The 10,501-nt window shown below is 35.0% G+C and overlaps 1 pseudogene; it reads right to left on the bottom strand.

Annotated features, from left to right (window-relative positions):
* Positions 1-9,408, bottom strand: LOC120247661 (annotated as a pseudogene).
* Positions 9,409-10,501: the final 1,093 nt, after the last annotated feature.

Genomic DNA, 10,501 nt, shown 5'->3' with positions numbered 1-10,501 from the left:
TCAGTCTTTACTGAGGCTCAGTGGCAAGCCAGAATCTGTTTCATAAAAGGAGAACATTTTTCTACAGAGAAGGTTACGCCTCCAGAATTCCGCAGGGACAGCTCTGTGTTTCACCTATAGGGACAAAGAGAGGAAAAGTTTAATGCAATGTGATTTAGCAATCTGGCATTACCTGAAATTGTATATGATGGTAATGCTAAATTATGTACAGTGTAGTTAGTGTCCTATTGTGCAAGCAACAGAATACTTAGAAAGCAAAGTAATAGATACTAATCAGTGTTTTATTATTTCACTAAAGAGGTCAAGAGAATTGTGTTGCTAACTGCAACCTGGTATATTTTAAAACAATTAATTAATAAAAATGGACATATTTGTAAAAGCCAGAGATTCCTTTGGGATAAATAAAAAGCTGATATTATTTGAACAACCTTTGTGATGTAAGTTTATGTTATGCAAACCTCAATAGTAATCCATCTAGTAAGTTATCATTAAGATTACAGAATAATAAGAAATGATACAATTTTAATGCATAAATTTCATTTTGGTACTGTAGGCAAAAGCAAAGTCGCCTGAAGGGTCTGTCATTCCCAAATGCTAATATTTGAGATACTCTAATAAATGCAAATATACCCTAATGTGGATATTTTTGTGAATACACAATCTGTATGTTTCTAGAACAGCACAGTATTCTTGGTTTCACATTATATTTTGATTTCTTGAAAACTTAACGTTGCAGCTGAGAAAATGCATATGATGAAACATGTTTATTTTTTCTTTTTAAAACTTTTTAGAAAGATGGAGAGCAAGCATGAGATTGGGAGAAGGGTGGAGCAGGGAGGGAGAGAGAGAGAGAGACAGACAGACAGACAGACAGAGAGATTGAGAATCTTATGCAGGCCCCATGCTCAGAGCAGAGGCCAATGTGGGGCTCAATCCCACGACCATGGGATCATGACCTGAGCTGAAATCAACAATCAGATGCTTAACCAACTGAACCACATGTTTAGATTCAATTAAGCATTATCTTTCCTGGAAGAATTAAAGAGACACTTTAAAATGTATCTTTTTTGAAGTAAAGGAAATAGAAAGCCAACGACCATACACAACGACCATACAGGCCTATTCTATTGCAACTTAACCTGAAACGTGTGTCATGTAAAGTGTGTGTGTGTGTGTGTGTGTGTGTGTACACGTTTTTTAGATAAAAAGCGTTTTTTTTAAATTTTATCAAATTGGTCTGTACAAAAGTTAGCGTTGCTTGGTCAGAAAGCAGCGGAACACAGAAGGTGACAGCGGAAGCCCAAACTCCAGGCACAACAACTGCTTTTGCAAATGAGTTCGCTGTAGTTCCCTGCCCCCATCCCCAGAAAGAAATACGAAAAAAAAATTCTTTTTTCTTCCAGAAAAAGGTAGGAAAAAGTAGAAAATGTAAAAAGAAGCAATTTCTCAGATGTCTTTAAATGTATAAAGTTTTAAAGGCACACGTTTCCATGAAGTAGGCAGTTACCGTTGCTGGGCACACAGCAGAAGCGGCACGCGTACATCGGGTGTTATTCTACAGCTAAGACTCGAAACACTTAGTGGAGAAGGTTTTAGTTTCACAGCTTGTAGGTGGCATCTGGGTCCTAAGAGCTGAGATTAACGGGCTTCTCCAGCCACCCCCTCCCGGGAAATCCCAGTAAGCCCCATTCACATTAAAATAAAGTGGTTATTGCAGATTATTTTTTCAATTTCTGCATCTAAAACTATTGCATTCAGAAGACAAATAATCAGACTTCTAAGCACATTGGAGGAAGATATTGTTTAAAATAACATGTGTGCCTATCACATTTAACAAAGGTCTTAAATTACTGTATTTTAAAATTAGGATAAAGTTATCCTTTTTTGTCTAGGTCTTTTACTAAATTGTGTGTGTGTGTGTGTACACATGCACATACCAAGCAAGAATTAATTATACTTATACTTATTAAGAAGCTTAATTTAATTCTAAAAGTAAAATATCCAGTTGTCATTGCCAGACAAGTATATTTGATATTCCATTATATGTAATGATTTATCTTTTCTTATTCTTTTTTATTTTTAGTACTCATACCATACTCCCATGTAACTAATATATGTTAATTAAAATTTGCCTTAGAGCAATCTTGTTTCCAGTCAGTAAAAGTTTTTGGAAGCCCATGTTAATATTCCTTTGGTGAAATATGCGTGGCTTCTACTGTTCTGGTTTTACACTTTAAGTTAGTGATGGAAATCACATATTGTTTTTGTGAATAATCCTGAGATCCAGGGGCGAAATTTGAGAATTATTCTTTCAGTTCTAAAAATTAGACCCCTGTCTTTTTGCCATGAGGAATAGTTTAACATTCTATGATCACTAAAAGTCAAATTACCTTAATCATTGGTATATAGAATGAACTATATTTCTTTTTTTGTCACATTCAGTATGTTTGTTTAATTGCTTTGCAGAAAATTTACATATCTCTCCACCCTTTCCTTTAAGGTACTGTGACAATTTCCCATAATAACTACTTAAAGAGAAGTTTTGGTCATTAAAGGTATGAAGTAATAGAAACAAAACAAGAACAAAGAAACAAATCACTACTGCTTTAAAAAATCAATATTTTGAGGGCATTTGAATGGTTAAGCGGAGGACTCTTGATTTTGGCTCAGGTCATGATCTCAAGGTTCGTAAGATCCAGCCTTTTGTGGGGCTCTGTGGTTGAGAGGGAGGAGTCTGCTTTGGATTCTCTCTCTCCCTTTCTCTCTGCCCCTCTCCTATTCGCACTCTCTCTCAAAAACAAATAAATAAACAATAGGAATTTTAAAAAACAACACTTTCACCAATTATATTCAAACAAAAACACACAAACAGTATTTGCACAATATGTATCTTCAGTGTTTACTGGGGGCTGGCTCTCCCGCCCACCATGCAGATGGCTCTGCTACATCAGCACAGTTTGTCAGTTTGTTATGCTGGATCTGGGATGCTCACCCAGCTACACATTACCGAGAAGCCTGGGATGGAAGACTCTAAGGTCTTGAAATCTCAAATTATTATGGCTTCATGATGCAGGTAGTGCAAAATTTGTGACAATCATGCTTGTCCACCGCATAAATAGACACTTCGTGATGCTATTCTGCACACTGTTGTTTGGTCCTGAGTCGTGGCCCCCTTGTCCATGTAGAATCCTTCCATGGCAGCTGGATGTTCTGTTTGGAATGTCTAGTTTGGAGATGAAGGTCAAGCAGTCACAGTCATTTAAAGTGTATTGGACAACAATCATAGCCAACAGCTACAAAGCTATTCTCTGAGACAAATGACACACTCAGGAGGGGCAGGAACTCTGTTTTCAGAGTTGAGAACTGCATACTTTTTGAGGCACTAACAACAGATATGGTGCTCTCATGTCTGACCTAGGCCAGGCGGCTCCCACTCGCAGAGAAGCTGACCCAATCCACCCAGCCACCAGTACCACTGCCACCAAACTGACATCAGCTGACCAAAAGGCTTCTTGCTGCCCCAGGGCGTACTGGCTGGCTTTTCATCCACTTCTTTAACTTAGGCAGAAAACACTCTGTATTTGAAACCATATGATCCTGATGCCAGAAAAATATTGTTGGGATGCCAACCCAAACTGAGGACTGTGGAACCAATTGGCTTTTTAATGTGCTTGTTTACCCACCAGTCATTGTCAGACTCAAAGTAACAAACAGAAATGACTTGTGCTCCAATTCCCACAGCAAATTTATTCTCTAGCAGGGACCACTTGACAAAAGTTCCTGCACGGTTAATTCTCAGGATTACCAGAGTTGGCTTCGAGACACCATCTTTCTGACTCCAGACACAGGCATTGTGGTATGTCCTACAAATGACAATGCAATCACTCTTGGGAGCCCAGTCGATACCCGGGATGTGTCTGTTGTGCTCCTTGAGTTCACGAGCTTTCACTCATTGGCTCTTGTTTCTTCTTATAGATATGTACTTCGTGATTACTGGGGCTAAAAGCAATCTGGGTACAATCCCTATTCCAGACATGACAGGTGATTAGCTCTAGTAAAAGGTGATGCAGGGAAATTATACCTAGTGTTTTTTGAAGGATAATTCAGAAAACTGATATGCGGCAGTGTAGACCTACTCAGAATGGAGAATTTGCCCACTCTGGTCAGTCCCTGGGAACAGCCTCCTGCAGGCACCGGTGGATGAACTATATTTCTGATGGCAGGGAAAGAGTGAAAGTTCAAAATAATGGTAGGTGAATTCTCTCTTTTCTAACTTTTCTGATATCAAAATGAATCTGTCGCATGCTAACTTGTTAGCTTGCAAGTAGTGTGATATATTTGAGTCTTCGAAGTCTAGACAAGATACAGCTGTAAGACATAAAATATCTAAAAGACAATATAGGATAAAATCTTTCTAACCTGGGGTTAAGCAAACAAGTTTAGATAATATGTCAAAAAGCGCAATAAGCTGTGTGGTGGTGATTTCACAATGTATATATCAAAGCATTAAGTTGTACATCTTAAATAGATACAAATTTTATTTGTGATTATGTATCAGTAGAGCAGTTTTTAAAAAAAGTATAATCAGGGGCGCCTGGGTGGCTTAGTCGGTTAAGCGTCCGACTTTCGCTTAGGTCATGATCTCGCGGTTCATGGGTTGGAGCCCCGCGTCTAGCTCTGTGCTGACTGCCAGCTCAGAGCCTGGAGCCTGTTTCAGTCTGTGATTCCCTCTCTCTCTGACCCTCCTCTGCTCACTCTGTCTCTCTCTCTCTCCTAGAAATAAATAAAACATTAAAAAAAATTTAAAAAAGTATAATCAATTTAAAAATCATACAATTTAAAATATATAAAAATTAAAAATTTCATTCTTGAAAATGCACCATTAGAAGAATGAAAAACCAAACCACATGCTAGGGGAAGCTATTTGTAAAGCATGTACTCATGTAAGGACTTGTGTCCACAATTTATTTTAAAAAAATCTTCTTGAGACTAATAAAAATAATAAAAAAGAGAAATAAAAATCAGCATTACATTTGTATAGGGAACTCAACAAGAAAATTTATATTTCAAATAGGCATATGAAATATGATATAATTCAGGAGGGCAGAGACAAAAATTAATTTTTTGCATATTTCTAAGGCATGCAAACTAAAACTATATGGACTAAAAGTTAAAATATTAAAGAGGAATGTCTATCTTACAAGCTAGGAGAATTGAAAAGAGAAAATAGCAAAATAAATAGAACATGGATCAAATAAATGCATAAAATGTGAAAAAATTGGTAAAAAGTAACAAAATAAAATAAGACTTTCAAAGAAAAATGTAATCCTATTATGCAAATAATTCTACATTATTGTTAGAAGAGACAACTAGATTTTATATTAGATCTAAAACATCAAGAAAATTCATCTTTATGCTGTTAACAACAGACACACAAAACTTTAATAATCAACATTCATAAAAAATAAGAAGAGTTAATATGTCCTAAGCAACTATTAAACAAAGCCAGAAAACAATATAAATATAAAAATATATTTTTAGAAAAAGTATTAAAAAATAAAGATGGTAATTATATAATAGTAAAAAGAAAAGCATAAATGTAAACAAGTCTGAACTGAGCACGTGAAAGCACACAGTCTCAAGGTATAAAAAGTATACAAACACATATTATCATTGTGAGAGATTTTAAAGTAACTGTCTCTGAAATTGCTACATAAAGCAGACAAACCAATGGTACAAATATAGAAGATTTGAACAACACATACAAAATGCTTGAGCTAAGAGATATATAAATTGCCAACCCATACATAAAAATATGTTGTCATGGCATCGGTGTGACATTTAAAAGCTGACCTCACACTATGTCTTAAGGCAGGTAATAAGAATATCAACAAATTGATACCAAATACTCTACCAGAATATAATACAGAAATAAATAGTAAACTTTTAAACATAATAAATACATTGAGAAATCAAAAACAAATACAGAGAAATTTCTAAACAATCTGAGTCAAAGAGAAATGATAATGGATGTTATAAAATATTGACAGATAAATAAACATAAAGCAATATAAAGGCAACACTACTGAATGCCACCTAATAAATTTAGATAAAAATTTATTATCTTAAATGTATGGATTTAAAAAATATTTATTATTTTAAGTTATCTAAATCTCCTTTTAGAAATGAAGGAAGAGACTGTCTCTTTTCCTTTGGATATTCATTCCTTCTTTGTCATTTCTTGGCCTTATAGTTGTGGGTCCATTTCTGTTTTTTTTTTTTTTTTCTTATTCTGTACCATTAATCTATGTGTCTGATTTTGTGCCAGTATCTGATAGCACAACACTGCATTGATGATTGCAGCTTTGTAACACAGCTTGGAGTCTGGAATTGTGATGCCTCCAGTTTTGGTTTTCTTTTTCAACATTACTTTGGCTCGGGGTCTTTTCTGGTTCCATACACATTTTAGAATTGTTTGTTCTAAATTGGTGAAAAATGCTGGTGTTATTTTGATAGGGATTGTATTGAATGTGTAGATTGCTTTGGGTAGTATAGACATTTTAACAATACTTTTTCTTCCTTTTTTATTTAAAAAAATTATTTAACGCTTATTTATTTTTGAGAGAGAGAGAGTATGAGCAGGAGAGGGGCATAGAAAGAGGGAGGTACAGAATCTGAAGCAAGCTGCAGGCTGTGCTGATAGCATAGAACCTGATGCAGGCTCAAACTCACAAACCTTGAAATTATGACCTGAGCTGAAGTCAGATCCTTGCCCAACAAGCCACCCAGGCACTCCAATATTTATTCTTCCAATCCATGAGTACAGAACGTTTCTCCATTTCTTTGCATCTTCTTCAATTTCTTTCATAAATTTTCCATAGTTTTCAGCATAAAGATCTTTAACCTCTTTGGTTAGGTTTATTCTTAATTATCTTACAGTTTTTGGTGCAATTATAAATGGGATCAATTCTCTGATTTCTCTTTCTGCTGCTTCATTGTTTGTGTGTAGAAATGCAACCTATTTTTGTATGTTGATTTTATATACTGCAACTTTGCTGAATTCATGTATCATTTCTAGTAAGGTTTTTTTATTTTATTTTATTTTTTGTTTTTGTTTTTTTGTTTTGTGTTGTTTTGTTTTTTTGATGGAGTCTTTCAAAAAGACAGCCTCTTCAGCAAATGGTATGGTGCTGGGCAAACTGGATAGCGACATAAGAATGAAGCTGGACCACTTTCATACATCCCACACAAAAATAAATTCAAAATGGGTAAAAGACCTAAATGTGATGCAGGAAACCATCAAAACCCTAAAGGAGAACATGGGCAGTAACCTTTTTAACCTCAACTGCCGCAACTTCTTACTATACAGTCTCCTGAGGCAAGGGAAACAAACAAACAAAATGAACAATTGGGACCTCATCAAGGTAAAAATGTTGTGCACAGTAAAGGCGAACTAAACTAAAAGGCAACTAACAGAATGTGAGATATTTACAAATGACATATAGGATAAAGAATTAGTATCCAAAGTCTATAAAGAAGTTACCAAACTCAACACCCAAAACACAAATAATCCAGTGAAGAAATGGGCAGAAGACATGAATAGACACTTTTCTTAAGAAGACATCCAGATGGTTAAAAAATACATGAAAAGATGCTCAACATTGCTCATCATCAGGGAAATACAAATCAAAATCACAATGAGATACCACCTCACTCCTGACAGAATGGCTAAAATTAACCTCTGGAAACAACAGATGTTGGCAAGGCTGTGGAGAAAGGGCAACCCTTTTGCACTGTTGGTGAGAATGCAAACTGGTGCAGCCACTCTGGTAAATATTATGTAGGTTTCTCAAAAAATTAAAAATAGAATTACCCTATGACCCAGCAAATGCACTACTAGGTATTTATCCAAAGGGTACAAAATGCTGATTCAAAGAGGCACATGTACTTTTATAGCAGTGCTATCAACAATAGCCAAATTATAGAAAGAGTCCAAATGTCCACTGACTGGTGAATGGATAAAGAAGGTGTGGTATATATATACAATGGAATACTAATTGGTGATCAAAAAGAATGAAACTTGAGGCACCTGTGGGGCTCAGTCCACTAAGCATCTGACTCTTGATTTCAGCTCAGGTCATGATCTCTGTGCTAATAGTGTGGAGCCTGCTTGGGATTTTCTCGTTCCCTCTCTCTCTCTCTTTGCCCCTCCTCTGCTCACTCTTTATCTTTCTCTCTTTCAAAATAAATAAATAAATATGAAAAAAAGAATGAAACCTTGCCATTTGAAACAATGTGGATGAAAATTAGTGTATTATGCTAAGCAAAACAAGTCAGTGAAAGACAAACATATGATTTCACTCTTATGTGGAATTTAAGAAATGCAATAGATGAATATAAAGGAAGGGAAGAAAAATATAAGATAAAAACAGAGAGTGAGGCAGAGCATAAGAGATTCTTTAAATTTTTTAAATGTTTATTTTTGAGAGAGAGAGAGACAGAGTGTGAGCAGAGGAGAGGCAAAGAGAAAGGGAGACACAGAATCTGTAGCAGGCTCCAAGCTCTGTCTGAGCTGTTAGCACAGAGCCTGATGTGGGGCTCAAACTCACAAACTGTGAGATCATGACCTGAGCTTAAGTCAGATGCTTAACTGACTGAGCCACCCAAAGCATAAGAAATTCTTAACTACAGAGAATAAACTGAGTGTTGCTGAACAGGAGGTAGGTGGGGGATTGGCTTAATGGGTGATGGGCATGAAGGAGGGAACTTGTTGGTTTGAGCACTGGGTGTTATATGTAAGTGATGAATCACTGGGTTCTACTCCTGAAACCAATACTGCACTCTATGTTGAGTAACTTTAATTTATTTATTTATTTATTTTTTTTAAAATTTTTTTAATGTTTTTTATTTATTTCTAGGAGAGAGAGAGACAGCGTGAGCAGGGGAGGGTCAGAGAGAGAGGGAGTCACAGACTGAAACAGGCTCCAGGCTCTGAGCTGGCAGTCAGCACAGAGCCCGACGCGGGGCTCGAACCCACAAACCGTGAGATCATGACCTAAGCGAAAGTCGGACGCTCAACCGACTAAGCCACCTAGGCGCCCCGATGTTGAGTAACTTTAATTTAAATAAATCAATTTTTTAAAGAAGAAATGAAGGAAAACATCACAGACTATATCCAAAAGTAGAAGAGAAAAGATAATCAACATAACAGAATTTACTGCTCTAAAGAAAAAAAAATTACAAAATTAACAAAATGCTGATAAATAATCCAAGGACAAAGGTGTATGTGCACTCAAACACACGCACACACACACACACACACACACACAAACCCCTCCACCCACAGTCACACATACCAATAATGGAAAGTGTTTCAAAGATACAGATAACATAGAAAATAAAAAGCATTGTGCCCATATATTTGGAAATAGACATGAAATGGTGAATTTATTGAAGAAATACAAATAACCAAAATCAGTCAATAAGAAATAAAAAACCTAAAGAGAAGAGTAACCATTAAAAATATTGTATCATTTGACCAGAATCTTCTCATGTGAACAGACATATTTTGAACATCAAAAAGATGTAAATAATCAAATGTTTATATAAACTATTAGATTTTAAAAAGAGAAGACATTTCTCCAAATAATATTACAAAATTAAAGATAATTTTACATAAGAATAATAAATGAAACATTATGAACCAAATTCATGAAAGGATAAAAAAAAATACATTATCACCCATTAGGACTTATATAAGAGATATACTAAGTTCTAACATTTTAAATATTTTATGTATTAAAGTAGAAAACAATAGCTTTCATCTTAATACATGTATAAGATATCGCTGAAATTTAATGTTCATTTATAAAGTTTGTCTCTAGGGAGAAACATTCTTAACAGAGTACCTCGAACTCAAACCAAACAGCATTCTTAATCATGGTGATTTAAAAATATTTTACTGAAGTCAGAAATAACAAAATAAGTTGCTGTCAATATTTTTCTCTGTATAAGATTGTGAAGGAAGAAAAAAGGTTTTTTTGTAGCTCATATATTTTTTTTCATACAATATATAAGAGAATTTGCAGACAAACAGAAATAATGAGAGAGTTTAGTAAGCTTGCTTAAATCTAACTAGCATATAAAGTCAGTTTTCTAGAACTGTGTGCCAGCAATAACCATAGGGAAAAAATAGTTATTATGAAATAATTATCCCTTTTGAACTGGCAACAAAATACATTAAGTTCTTTAGAATAAACCTAATAAAGCTTAGCAAAACCTTTTCAGGAAAAAAATATTTAAAAAAACACTGAAAGATATCAAACAACTGAATAAATATAAAAATGTACAATATTCATAAAATATGTACAGTCCTCTAATTAATCTCTAAATACCATGCCATTATAATTATAATTCCAATATGACTTTTGTGGGAGTAGTCAAAGTATATCTAATAATTACTTGAAACAGCAAGGGGCCCTAAATAATCAAGGCAATTTTG

The sequence above is a fragment of the Hyaena hyaena genome, unplaced genomic scaffold (genome assembly GCF_003009895.1).
Source record: "Hyaena hyaena isolate Hyena2069 unplaced genomic scaffold, ASM300989v1 scaffold_540, whole genome shotgun sequence".
NCBI classification, from domain to species: domain Eukaryota; kingdom Metazoa; phylum Chordata; class Mammalia; order Carnivora; family Hyaenidae; genus Hyaena; species Hyaena hyaena.
Note: the sequence above shows the minus strand (reverse complement) of the source record. Positions and strands in the feature narration are given on the sequence as shown.